The sequence below is a fragment of the Tyto alba genome, unplaced genomic scaffold, assembly GCF_018691265.1.
Source record: "Tyto alba isolate M040663 unplaced genomic scaffold, T.alba_DEE_v4.0 Super-Scaffold_18, whole genome shotgun sequence".
Lineage (NCBI taxonomy): Eukaryota > Metazoa > Chordata > Aves > Strigiformes > Tytonidae > Tyto > Tyto alba.
Window position 1 is genome coordinate 30,359,747 of NW_024881280.1, and position 12,661 is coordinate 30,372,407.

A 12,661-nucleotide genomic window follows, 5' to 3' on the forward strand; every position below is an offset into this window, starting at 1 on the left:
AGTGTAAACATGGACCAAACGGAAAGTCCTGAGTCTGCTTATACTCCAGCATGAACCCTCTCAACTGTTCTAGCTGGACACAACTATCCCCTGGTAACCCTATACATAATCAGACATGTCTACCTCATCCCTTCCTAATTAGAGAGTAGTTTATGTGATTCCGAGCTATTGTCAGCAACCTGGACAGAAACTGCATAGCTCACACGTACAGCATGAGTCAGCCTGTGGTCCTGCTGGTGCTTTCACCTCGATATGGTTGGTTTTGTATATAGCTTGCAGAACATCTGCTCTGTCTTCACAGGCAATGCACCATTGAGTTAAAGAGGTTCAGGAAAACGTGATTTATGAGGAAAGACTGAGGAAGAAAGGATAACTGTTTTAAAAAATGTAAAAGATCACTGCAGAGAGGAAGAGATAACCGGTTCATTATATGTGCTATGGACAAGACGAGAAGTAAGGTGCTTGGATTGCAGTAGGCTAGATGAGGGACAAAAACTTCCTAACAGCAAGGAGGTGAAGGATGGAAACCAGTTATCAGGAGGGCACAGTGTTTTCACCATTTCACCAAATGCCTGTTGTTCATGTCATAAGCAGGGGCAGGGCGTCAGCGTAGCATAAGCAGGTAGGGACAGATTGGGTCTGAAGAGAGAAGAGCTTTGGCACCCCTGAGCAGACCCCAGGTCACCATGAGCAACAGCGGAGAGGCTCATGTCCCTTTGCTCCTGCCATTAACAATGTTGCATAAATACCTGGCACAGGTATAACTCATTCAGACTTATTTTCTAAGTGCAATCATTAAATTGCAGAGATGAGAGAAGACCACAGGTAATCTAATTAGTAGTTGTCTGTTCTGCCCACTAGACCACAAATACTGCTGTACTCCTGAAACATGAAATTAAGCCAGGCTAATAATGACTTTTCACCACAGTACCATTTAACACAGAGGTGTTAGCAGCAGCTGCCCCAAGTCCTAAGGGACCACGGGAGACCTTAATTAGGAGATGTGGATTTTTTCTGGAGGGAACTGATCTGGTGGGCTAGAAAAGTATTCGTATTGTTCATGGATACAACCATGAGCAATAAATGATCTTTGTGCCATCGTTTTTGTAGTAGGTCATATTTTTGCGATGTCAAGCATGCTGCTGTCTTTTCTGCAATAAAGCTCACCTAATCAAAACAAGTCGGAGCTTATCTAAGCCCCTAGCCAGAGATATCTCTGTGGTGGCTACAGAGCCGGGTTTCCTAGCAACCTAAAAGGCATTAGACAGGGCTTTGTCGACATTTATCTGTTACACACAAACCCCCCCCCCGTTTGAATAATGTTATGGGTGTGACATCAACTGACAAAAGCCAGGAAATTCAGAGCTGGGGCTGATTTTCTATCCTTGCCGCTCATCATGGTGAAAAACAAAAGGCACAGTCATGTGAGTGATGAGCAGAGCAAACTAACGTTTATATTTCCTGGCTTTTGTCCCAAACGAGATGCCATTTAAATGAGGTGCTTGGTATTAATTTCCTCTGTTTAAGACAGGTTTAATGCTCACAGTAGGTAGCATGTTGGCAGTGCTGTCAGCTTCCCTGTGTCTCCCTTCTTCCTCAAAGGGGCTGGCTTGCATGAAGAAAGAGATATCCCAGCCCCTCTTGGGTCTCTGGTTTCTCCATGGTGAAACCAGTTTTCAGATCCATGCCTTCAAAGGTGAAGGGTGTGAGCCTGCTCTACGCAGGGCCACCACTGTGTCCTTGGGCAGTAAAGATATTCAACCACTATTAGCCCAGGGTGGAGCCAGTGAGGACACTCAGGTTAAAGCCACTCCATCTTGCTACTGGTGCCCAACTTTAAAAATAGGAAGATGCATTTTACAGTTTTCAAGGAATTTTTTATATGGATCTTGTTATCAAGCATTATGAAAACAAAAGGTCAGGAGAAAAAAAGAATTAATGTAGGTGCGTGTTTGTTTTTTTGTTGTTTTTTTTTTTTGTTTTTTTTTTTCCCAGACCAAAAATATACTGAGGACTGATGAATGGTCTGAAAAGTGATACTTCAGCACTGTGTTTTATTTCTCCACTTGTAGCAATAGGAGTGTTTAAAATCTCACAGCTTGCAGTTTGTGGAGGAGACTGGTGGAGGAAGGGATGGAAGAACTACCGTTGATGCTGATTGCCACTTCAAATCCTTGGGGGAAAAGTCCTCTGGAAGTGAATTGGGAACTGATCACCTCTCTACAGACTTCTTGAGTCATCCCACAGAATTTAACAAAAAATAATTCTTTTGCTTCAGATTGGTATAATGTGGCTTAAGAGTGCTAAAAAAAAAAAAGTGTTAATTTTCACCATCTAAGTTATCAGCTGGGGTAACTACTTCTGTGCAACTCTTTGAATGTGTATCAGCTCAGTCTCTAACTACACAGCTTTTTGTATGTGTATTTGCAGTGCTTTAGTGGTTTCACCTCTGAATCTTGCACACAAAAATAACAGCCCTTTTTTACTTTTGTTTGAGGCCTGACATGAGGGGTTTATCTCCATGTAAATTTTTCCAGCCCGGTTGTGAAACCTCTGAAACAGTTTGTAAAGAAAGTTCTGATGAATCTTAGCTATAGTTGAGTACTCCGGTGTTGTAAGGGAAAATCCCCTGAATCGCTGTCAGTGGGTGAGCAGCCAGGCTTTCATCCCCTCCATTCTTCACTGTAATCTTCATTAGCATAAGAGTTGGTGTTGTGCTCCCCACTCATGGATGCCATACTGTTTGAACTTCAAGCGACTGGTGGAATAAAGGTGCTTATACAGGCCTCTCTGCTGGCCACAGCCAGCATTTCTTTAGCAAGCATATCATGAATATATACTCTCTGTATACCACAATGGGGAGGAATTTCTATGCACAAGCCTTTGAAAGAAACAGAAGCTGAAGGAGGTTCTTGCACTTTCTGCCGACATCATCTTTACTGTCCATCCATTTGTTCCCCATTTAGCCTCCCCACTGGAAAAGCCTCTATTATGTGTGTGAAGACGAGACAATGGGAGCCCACTACCCGTGCAGCGAATGCGTGCATTGTTCCATGGGTTCCCTATAGAAATCCCTGCATTCGCATGACCCGTTTTCCAAAGTTTGGGGGTATTTTCTGAAGGGGGCGGGTAAGAGGAAAAGGAGCAATGTCTCACAGCTCTACACAGATTAGTGGTACGCTCATGCCCATACATTTAGGTGGATAAAATAGCCATATTTTTCCCCAAAGTGCTTATTTGTAATGCATGCATGAACTCACTTAACAAGCTTAAAATATTTAGTGAATGTTAAGATGAATGGAGAGTATGGGAGGGGGAGACAAAACCAGCAGAGATAATTGAATACACTTAGCAGTCATAGCAGCTTTACATAGCTGTATCATATTCTCTATGGGTAACAGAGCTGGGACAATATGGTTAGAGTTTTAAAATATCTAGGAATTTCTGTCTTAAGACAGTTATCAATAATTGCAAACTTTAACATTAAACATTTTTAGCTCAGTTAAAATATATACCTCTTTAAAGCATGATAAAATATTGTAAAATAGAGAACACTTTCCCCTTGTCATTTTTTCAGGACTCAGGTAAGGAGGAAGGGTCTCTGAGAGGGTCTCTCCTGGAACTGAAGTCTGCCTTGAGGAAGCCACAGTCTGACAAAGCCAGGTGGATAAAAACACAGAAGACAGAAGTCCCTCAGATTTGGTAGTGTTTGAAATGCCAAATGAGATCAAGGAGACAGGGTGCTATAACACAGGTTCACATGACCTGTAAAACTGGTAAAGTCCTTCAGCACTGGAGAAAATCTTGGTAGATCAAAGCGTAAATTTCCAGCTTCATTCCGACTAAGCCTAAATCTGTACCTTTGCCTGTGTTCTGACCAGGACCAGGACCTCAAACCCGCAGGCTGCAGCAACACATCCATCCCAGCTCACACCTAATTAACTGCTTAATTAGAGCAGCACTGGGGAAACTCTGCTTTTTGGTTTCCCTTTCTCTCTGGTGCCTGATGCCACCCGTGGCAGGACTACGGTTCGGCATGAAGCGCTCAGAGCAGCTGAGCCTTCCTGGAGATGCATGGCAGGTTCAAGGTGAAGGTCTCCTCTGCCAGGGCTTTTCCTCTCTCTTCTGAGATAACTGACCTTGACTCCACCACAAAGCTCTGCTCCAGGTCGCACCACTCACACTGCAGCCAATTACCATAGCTGGAGCTGGGGATTAATGCTTGCTTGTTTAATTTGGAAGAGCAGTATGAAGGTCACTGAGGAAGGTAATGCAGTACTGTTGATTGAACATGTGGATAAGGGCACCACAAAAACATAATCTACTTTGTTGGGGATGTGATAAACCAGGTTTATGTATGCAGTTGGCAAGCAGTACTTCTGAGTGTTACTCCATCAGATAATCCAAACGGCAGAGAAATTATATATCCCCCCAGTCCCCTAATATGGCTTTAATATAAGGATTAGGTAATTTTCATATTTGTAGGGTTTTCTAAAACAGTATTAAAAGTAACCCTTATTTATTTCCTACTTATTTCCTGATTTTTATTCATGAAATACTTCTTTCTGTAACTAAGCAAAGGTAGATTAACGGGAAGACTTCTGATATTCCAAAGGGCAAAACACCAGTGGGACAAGCCCTCTTTTTCCATCCAGAGTAAGATGTCCAGAAACTCCAGAAGACTAACTGGTGTTTGCAGACAGACACAGAGCAGCTTCACTGCATATGTGCAGATGGGTGAGGTGTCCTTCGTGAGACTCACCTCATGCACAAATCCCAGGTGGTCTGTGGATGGGCAGGAAACTTGCTGTATGGGTCTACCCAGCCCAGCCATGACAGCACATACCAGGGAGTTCGGGTCTCTTTATGACAGTCCTGCCCAACACTTTGTGACAAGGACCCCTGGCTCACTGTCCTGCAGCGGGCAGGGCTGTGAGAGGGAAGGAAGGAAGTGGTTGTGGTGTTAAGGTATCACTGATGTGATCTAAGGGAAGCTTCTGCAGATGGAGGCTGCAGATTCTTTGTGCTGCCAGCCTGTGGCCTCAAGCAGGCCCTGTCTTCTATCTCCTGGGATCAAGGTCCTGAGTCAAAGCTGAAACAGGGTTTATGTGATTCAGCTGCTAGGCAGAGGGATGCCTTTCTGACCAGGGAACATCCTGTCTCCACATACTTGTTGTCAGGTGTGAAGTGACTCAGTATCAAATTCTCAGCGGTACTCTGGCAATTTTACATTCTTCCTGAAAATAAAGGACCCAGGGAGAGCTGTCACTCATGCTGCGCCACTGTGGGCTTGGGAGAGGGTGATGATGGACCAGACACCAAGGACCACATTGCCTGTCAGTTTAAAATGCCAGATCATTTAAAGAGTGGTTGGACTTTTTTTTTTTTTTATTTCTTCTCTGGAAAAAAAGTTTTTTTCTCTCTATTTCTTCCTATTAATCTTATTAGAGCTGTTTCATTTGTTTACTTTTTGCATTTTACAAAATATCCTCTGAAGGGACATGCAGGCAACATGCATAAACGTATGCCTGACTACAAGCATAGGTGGTTAAGTGGTTCTTGTGCTTAATGACAGAAGCACCTGTCTGATGAGAGGAAACCACTAGCTAAGGCACTGCCATCACCTGATTTATCAGCATCACCTCCTCTTACCTCCTTGGCACTGGGATGCTTGTACCACTGAGGAAAGGTTTTTAATTATGTAGGAAATTCTCTGAGGAATGCAAAGGTGCTAAGAGCACATTAGCACAGGATACAGCACATAAAACCCCAGGACTGACAGAGACCTCTAGGTTCTTCTTTCATTCCAAGGGTAACAGTTGTGTCATCTTTCTCTACCCACCTCACTGGGTCTTTCAGACCCTTTCATTCTCATTCTCAATGGAAAAACCTTGCAGTCTCAGGACATGTCAGGCAAGGTTTTTCTAACCCAGAAAGAAAATTATGAATGCCATTGAAGAGGGCACTGATGAGGTCTCCTTCAGAATAGTGTGTCCAGGTCTGGTCATCCCCTGCTCCAGAGAGATTAACTCCAGCAGAAACAGATGCAGAGGATAGCTGGAAGATGGAGAACCTATGTGACAAGAAGAAATGAGAATTGTGACTTATTATCTGGCAATGTGAAAGGGTAAGAGTGAATTCTTGCTCCGTTTGAGCATGGATTCAAAATTGGTTTAAACCGGTGGATGTCCAGGCTGTTAGCACACAGCTTTTTGACCTCTCTCTGCTTGTGCTACATAGTCCTAATACCCCCCTTGGCCCAATGCTTATGCTTGGATAACTGTGGGATCAGGGATCTTTTCTGGGTTAATTTTCAACTAGATGAACTTTCCAAGACTGAGCACCATTAGTGTGAGCACTAGTGCAGTACAAAGGAAGGAGTGTGACCATATTGTCGAGAGCAGAGATGGAGGATGTGCCTGTGCCACTGGCTGGGGAGAGGTGAGGGAATGCTTGTTCAGCAGCAGGTTACACATAGAGTCAGCTTAAGCTAAGCATGAAACTGGAACAGAGGTTAACATCATCCAGGGAGAACTATTTAATCTACGGTACAAGGCTGGCACAAGAACAAGTGGACATACGGCTATGAATAAAATTAGACTGGAAATTAAAAGGCTTCTATCCGTGAGAGGAGTGGGGTTCCAAAATACCTTTCCAATGTGAGCAGGGGGATTCAGAAGAAGTCAAAGAAGTGTGAGATTGAGCTTAAAGGAGATTTACATGACACAGTTGCTGTGATAATGAGGAACCTGGACCAAAGACCCAGGAGGTATATTTTTAACCTATCTCCCATGCTTGCTTTCATTTTGACTTTCTCTGCTACTCTCCTTTCTCCTCTGCTTTCCTGTTCCTTTTTCTACATGGATGACAGGCTGGAAAGTCTGCTCTGTGCATTTTCTCTGTTGTTGTTACATCCATTCAACAGAACAAGGCAAAGGCAAATCCTGTTCTGGTGCATCTCAACGGGCCGACTGAAGTCCCCAGGCAGAGCCAGCGTGGGGCTGACCTTCAGGGCACAGGACCAGGGGCTGTGGGAGGCCACGCTCCCCTGATGACACAGCAGAGTCCTTACCCTCTTGGTGCATGGCTGGTTCCCCTTGCTGCTGTGACACAGACACACTCGTGACTTAGCAGGCCACTCAGCTGCAAAGCGCTTGGTTTCTGCTTGGGGAAGCCAATGGCACAATATCTACCAGAGAAGGTTGTTGAGGGATTAGTTTCATTTAGAGGATGAGGTGCCCTGAGTTGTTCAAATGCCTGCATAAACCACTATGTTTCTGTGGAGCAGAAAGGTCCGAGATGCATGTACAGCTGTAACGAACTTCACTGTTAACATGATGTTCTGTTTATTTGGACATGGAGAGGCTGACCAGGCAGCACTTGCTGGGGGAAGCAGGAGATGCCTTCAGAGCCTGGAACCAGGAGCTGCAGGGCAGCTGCACCCTGCCCAGCCGTTGGCACTAACTGTGAGTATCCATCACTTTTGGAGTCCGGTCCTCACATGCTCAGCAGGGCTGGTCTGAAGCAAAGCAGCAGTGTCAGGGTTCCTTTGCTGTACCAGAGGCACCATCAGAGCGCGCAATTACATCCTGCACCTCTAGGCTCTGAAACTGAGCTTCCTGAGAGCAGCTTGTTTTAATGTATAATAAATACAAAGAGGGACTCTTTGGCAGGGGGTATAATGCTTCCTGGCACTGGCTGCTTCATTTGCACTGGTGCCCTTGCAGTGACTATTTTACAGCTTGCAAAAGAATTGCTTGGTTTTCACAATATGCCGTTCTGTAAAAAGTAAACATGTCTTGCAAAAAGTTGATCAGTTAATACAAAACCAAGTAATATAGATGCTAGATAGACCAAGTCACTTTTTTCTTCTAGTGCACTACTGCAGCAAATGTTTAGGTCATGGGCAGTCACCTGAAAAGTTGTCACAGCTCTATTAGTTGGCATTAGTGACTTCATTTCACAGAAAGAAAACCATTGCTCTTCACAGTTCAGGCTGTAATTCCACAAGAACCTCAGCCATGTATCATCTCGTTGCCATGGTCATGTTCTTCCTCCCACCTTGGCCATGGGACCCTGCATCCTTCCTCAAACATCTTCAGTACTAACCTGCCCCAGTGCCCAGCCATTTCAGCATCATAAACTGGCAGAAAACTAATCACCTTTTTTTTTCCAGGCCAAGGAAGGCATGTCTGAAGTCACAGGATCTGGCCAGAGAGCAGCCAAGCCTGAGGAACCTGCAGTTAGATGGGTTCAGGCTCATGAGAACCAACAGCATCCACATGCTGCTCATAGTTTGTAGAGAACAAATTTAAGGAGTCCCGTGGCTTAGTTCAGCTTCGGTGTGACCGTGCTGAAGCTTTCCTGAATTTAGCTCCTTTTGGTGCAACCTGGCCATCAGAGATGATATGCGCCTATGTACATCCCCATCTAAATACAGTATTAACAACTGAGTGAAGAGGAATATTAGAACTACTGCAGTTTCCCTCTCTTGATCAGTGTTCTGTGGGTTTTCCCTTGTCAGAACAATAAGTTAATACTTTTTAAGATGAAAGCAGAATACAAAGTGGAAACTTCCAAAGTGTCTTTCACTTGTGTTCTGTCCTGGTTCGGCCGAGAATAGAGTTCACGTTCTCTTTCGGTAGCCGGAGCAGTGCTCCCGCACACCGCCACCTCGGGGCCTCCCCGACTGCCCGTGCCCTGCCTCTGCGCAGGCGCACAGGAACAGGGGCGGGAACACAGCTGGAGCGCCGGGTTCGGATTGGCCGATGCCACATGTCATGTGACATTACGCTCACTGTATAAAGGAAGGAGCGGGCGGGAAGGGGTGCGGTCTCACTTCCGGGATCGTTGAGGTGTCTTCTCTGTGTTTCAGGATCAACAGGCGGGGGGGGTCGGCCGGCGAGCAACTGCATTGTACGTTACCCGTTTATACTGTCACGGTATTATTTTATCGCTCTTGTTAAACTGTTTTTATCTCAACCGCGAATCTCCCTTTGCCCCTCCCCATTCCCAAGTGGGGGAGGGTGGGCAAACGGCTGCGTGGTGTTTGGCTGCCGACCAGGCTCAAACCACAACAGTTCGCGTAAATTATAATATTTTATCTACCAGTAAACCTGGGCCTTCCTTTTTCTTCCTGTAGATTTTAGATTCCACAGTCAGCACCGCAATGCAAGATGCGTGCTGTTGTCCTGCCCACTCTAATGCAGCCCGCGCTCCATCAGTCCCACAGAACCTAACAGGTCAGTATCCTACACTGGTACCTCTTTCACCATCAGTGGCCAGGGGAAGGGGCTGCCACCTGGAAGTGCCTCTGACAGAGGCAGGAGAATGTGACTAGGCATCCCATTGGCACTGTGGTCCATCTGAGTGGCTAATGAATATTCAGAGCCTTTACAGTTTTTTTCCTTTTTTTTCTTTTTTCCTTCAGAAGTTTCTGATGAGATTTAATCTTAGACAAAAACATTTTATTTACAGCTAATGAACACAGAATCTTGTTTGTCTGATTGCAGTAAAAATAAAAAACATTCAGGCCGTTTTCACACCCCAAATCTGCCTGTATTCTGTGCCCATAGAGCTTCCTGCTGAATCCTTCTCAGGGATATTCTTCCAACATCTACCATGACTGTTTGGGCAGGTTTTGCTGTTTTTTCTCACACACGTACACACACACACACACACACACACACACACATTGAACTTCTGTTGGTTTTGGCCAGAGAATCCCTGGTTGACCCATCATCAGGCCCAGAGGTTGGCCCATTGCATTGGATGGCTGTTACTTTTATCAGGGATTTCACTCTATAAAGGGTCTTAACTGAGCCTGAAGGAAATGTTCTCAGTGCTTTAATCAGATCTATGATTTTGGGTAAGAAAGACATATTAATGCCTGCTGGTATTACTAGTTCTCTTGCAGCAATGGGTAAAGTATCAGATCTTAGAGAAGCACTTACCAGCTGTGATATACTTCTCATAAAAATCTGAGCCTATAAATAATGAAGTCCTTCCCTTTCTGGACCATCCTTGATTATCATAATCCAGAGGTATCATTACAACCTGCAGGATGTATCCATGCACATAAAATTTTGCATGGTGTCAAAATATCCTATGCAGTTGGAGGGTTCATGTAATAAAAAAAGGAAGAAATTGTCCAGCATGGTGGAAATCATCTGCTTAAAATGAATCATGATTGAATGAACTGCCTGAGGAGTAGAAGGAGCTTGAAAAGTCAGCAGAGCCTATGTTCTGGGTGCAAAGTGATATTGTCTACTGATCTGTGCAGAAATGTGCACATTTATATATTACTTATATGTGGGAAGGCATGTCAGCTGAAGAGAAAGAATAGCTGGTACTCTATCAGTTTAGACCTGATGAATACCTGTCCAGAAGCTAATCTAATATCTGTGTGCTAGATGCCCTGACGTAATGCCCAGGCCACAGAGCAGTCTGTAATTGACTTTTTGGTGAAGGGCTGTATTTACTGAGGCAGATTAAGTATGAGACAGAAGAATGTGGGGAAGAATTCAGCAAAATGTTTCTGATAGCTCAGTGGGCTGAGTGAAGCTATAGATACGTTTGTCTGCAGACCTCATTGTTGCTCCATCCTGAGACCACATTCATGGCTGTTCTGCCTCAGCAGGCTTCCCCTCACCTTCTGAGGTCTTCTCCAGACATGGGCAATGCTGCTTCAAAAGCTGACTGCCCAGCCACTCGGCTGGCCATCGTTCGTGTGGCATCAGCGTGTAGTGCCTTTGCAGCCACCGGCTTCTGGACCTCTTGTATGAGGTTGCTGTTTCAGTTTTAATAATGTGGGAACAGAACAAGCCATGGATCTGTAGATGGTTTCCTGTGCTCTTCTGCCTATTCCTCATTGGACTGTAGTTTTACAAGTACAGTTTCATTAGAAAAACCTGCAGTGGAGATTGCCTTCCTACTCTCTCCTGTTTACATCATGCTGCTTATGTGTGCTGGGCAGAATAGTCTTTTTCTTCTCTGCTTTCCAGTATCAGACCTTTATAGATGCATAGAGGCCACTTCGCTTTAAGTTTACAGTGTCTCTGTAGGAGGGAAAGTAGGGTTAAAGCAGTTCATTTGGGCTCAAGAACACTGGGATCAGTTCCTCACTTAATATGCAGATAATTTGGTTAATTTATTTTTTCTCAAGTGTCTTTTTTTAAATGGGGATAATGACATTTAGGTATGTAGGATCACAGCAGGCCAGAGCTGATGGCTGCAACAGTGGGCATCACTATCACAGCTTTAAGAGCTTCAGCCCAGGCTTTCATGCGAATGTGGTCCAAGATGCCCACAAGACTGATACAATTTGCCCTGAAGCCTGTGCCTGCCAACTGTGCTGCTGCTGGCAGGTTGTGTGCATGTGGCTGGCTGTGTCGCAGCCTCGCCTGCGTGCCCAGCCTGTTTCTGTGGTGCTGCGGACAGGCTGGAGAACCCCCTCAGCACTCCTTGTAAATGAAGCAAGAACCAGTTGTTAAAACTCTCTGTTTTCTTAGTTATCCCTTTCTCTAAGAGAGGGCGATGTTTTGAAGAGGTAGGAGTTGCTCCAGTGAGTTGGTGATTGCGACCCAGCTAGCCTGGTATTTTGTCTGGCAGGGACACCCACCAGGCACCTAGGAAGACAAAGCAAGAAGCGGCACAGAAGGCCAATGGTGGTAATCCGCCACCAAGAAAAAAAACATTCCTAATACCCCGTGGTGAGATATTACACAGACTGTGATTTATATTCCCTCCAAAACTCTGAGTTTGTGCTTATGATATACTTTTAACCCATTAAAGTGCCTAGTCTCCCTTTGAATCTACACTTTGATTCTACTCTCCGTTTGGATAACAGCATGTGACAATGAGTTCCCCCGTCTAATTATTAATTAAGTGAAAAAATATTATTTGAAAGGCTTTGAATTATGACACCTTCCATTTAGTGAATATCCTCTGAATCTCTGATGAGAATATTCTACCCTTTCTAGATCAGTTCTACAGGACTTCGGAAGAATACCCACGTGCTGTATGAACTTTTCAGTATTATGTTTTCTTTTGGAGACTTAGTGTTGAAATGGAATATAGTAAAGTTGTGGTGTTTTTTTTTTTTTTGTTTTTTTTTTTTTTTTTAAAGGAAAAAAGTAATATTTTTCCTACCATGGCCAATGCTTGTTCAAACTGGAAGGAAAAGGAACTTTTTTTTCACTTAAAATCTAAATTTTTCCTCAGGTGTAGCTGCTTGGTTTCTTCTTCAGTCAACCCGTGCCTGGCACAGGCATATACAAATGCATATGAAGAAATTTCTATTCCTTCTGATGAGGTCGGTACCATGTTTTGGAAACTAACTGGCACTGACATTTCAAATGATGGAAACAATTAGTTTTGACTGATTCACATGATTCTTAATCCTAAATTATGAAACTTCAGAGATTGAAGACGTACTTGAACATAATATTAGAGTATTACCTGTTTGATCTTCTATCTTGCCTTAACTGTTGACTTCTTTAGCGCTATATTTAGTCTCTGGTTCAAGTACATGCCCACATACTATAATGTTGAATCAGTTCCTTAAGGAGAAAGACATGTTTTCAGAGCTGGAATCAAGTCAGTGTGACTAGAAGTACTTGAATATACACTGCATTTGGAGTTCATCTGGGTTTGCTTCTTA

The 12,661-nt window shown here is 44.2% G+C and overlaps 1 long non-coding RNA gene across 2 annotated transcripts in view; it reads left to right on the plus strand.

The window, feature by feature from the left end:
- Positions 1-8,838: 8,838 nt before the first annotated feature.
- The window catches only part of LOC116965772, a 75,515-nt gene continuing 71,692 nt past the window's right edge, over positions 8,839-12,661 (plus strand). For both annotated transcript variants that reach the window (XR_004409638.2, XR_004409637.2), the window contains exons 1-2: positions 8,839-8,916; positions 9,143-9,242. This is a non-coding gene — a long non-coding RNA (uncharacterized LOC116965772). The remainder of the gene's footprint in view (positions 8,917-9,142; positions 9,243-12,661) is intronic.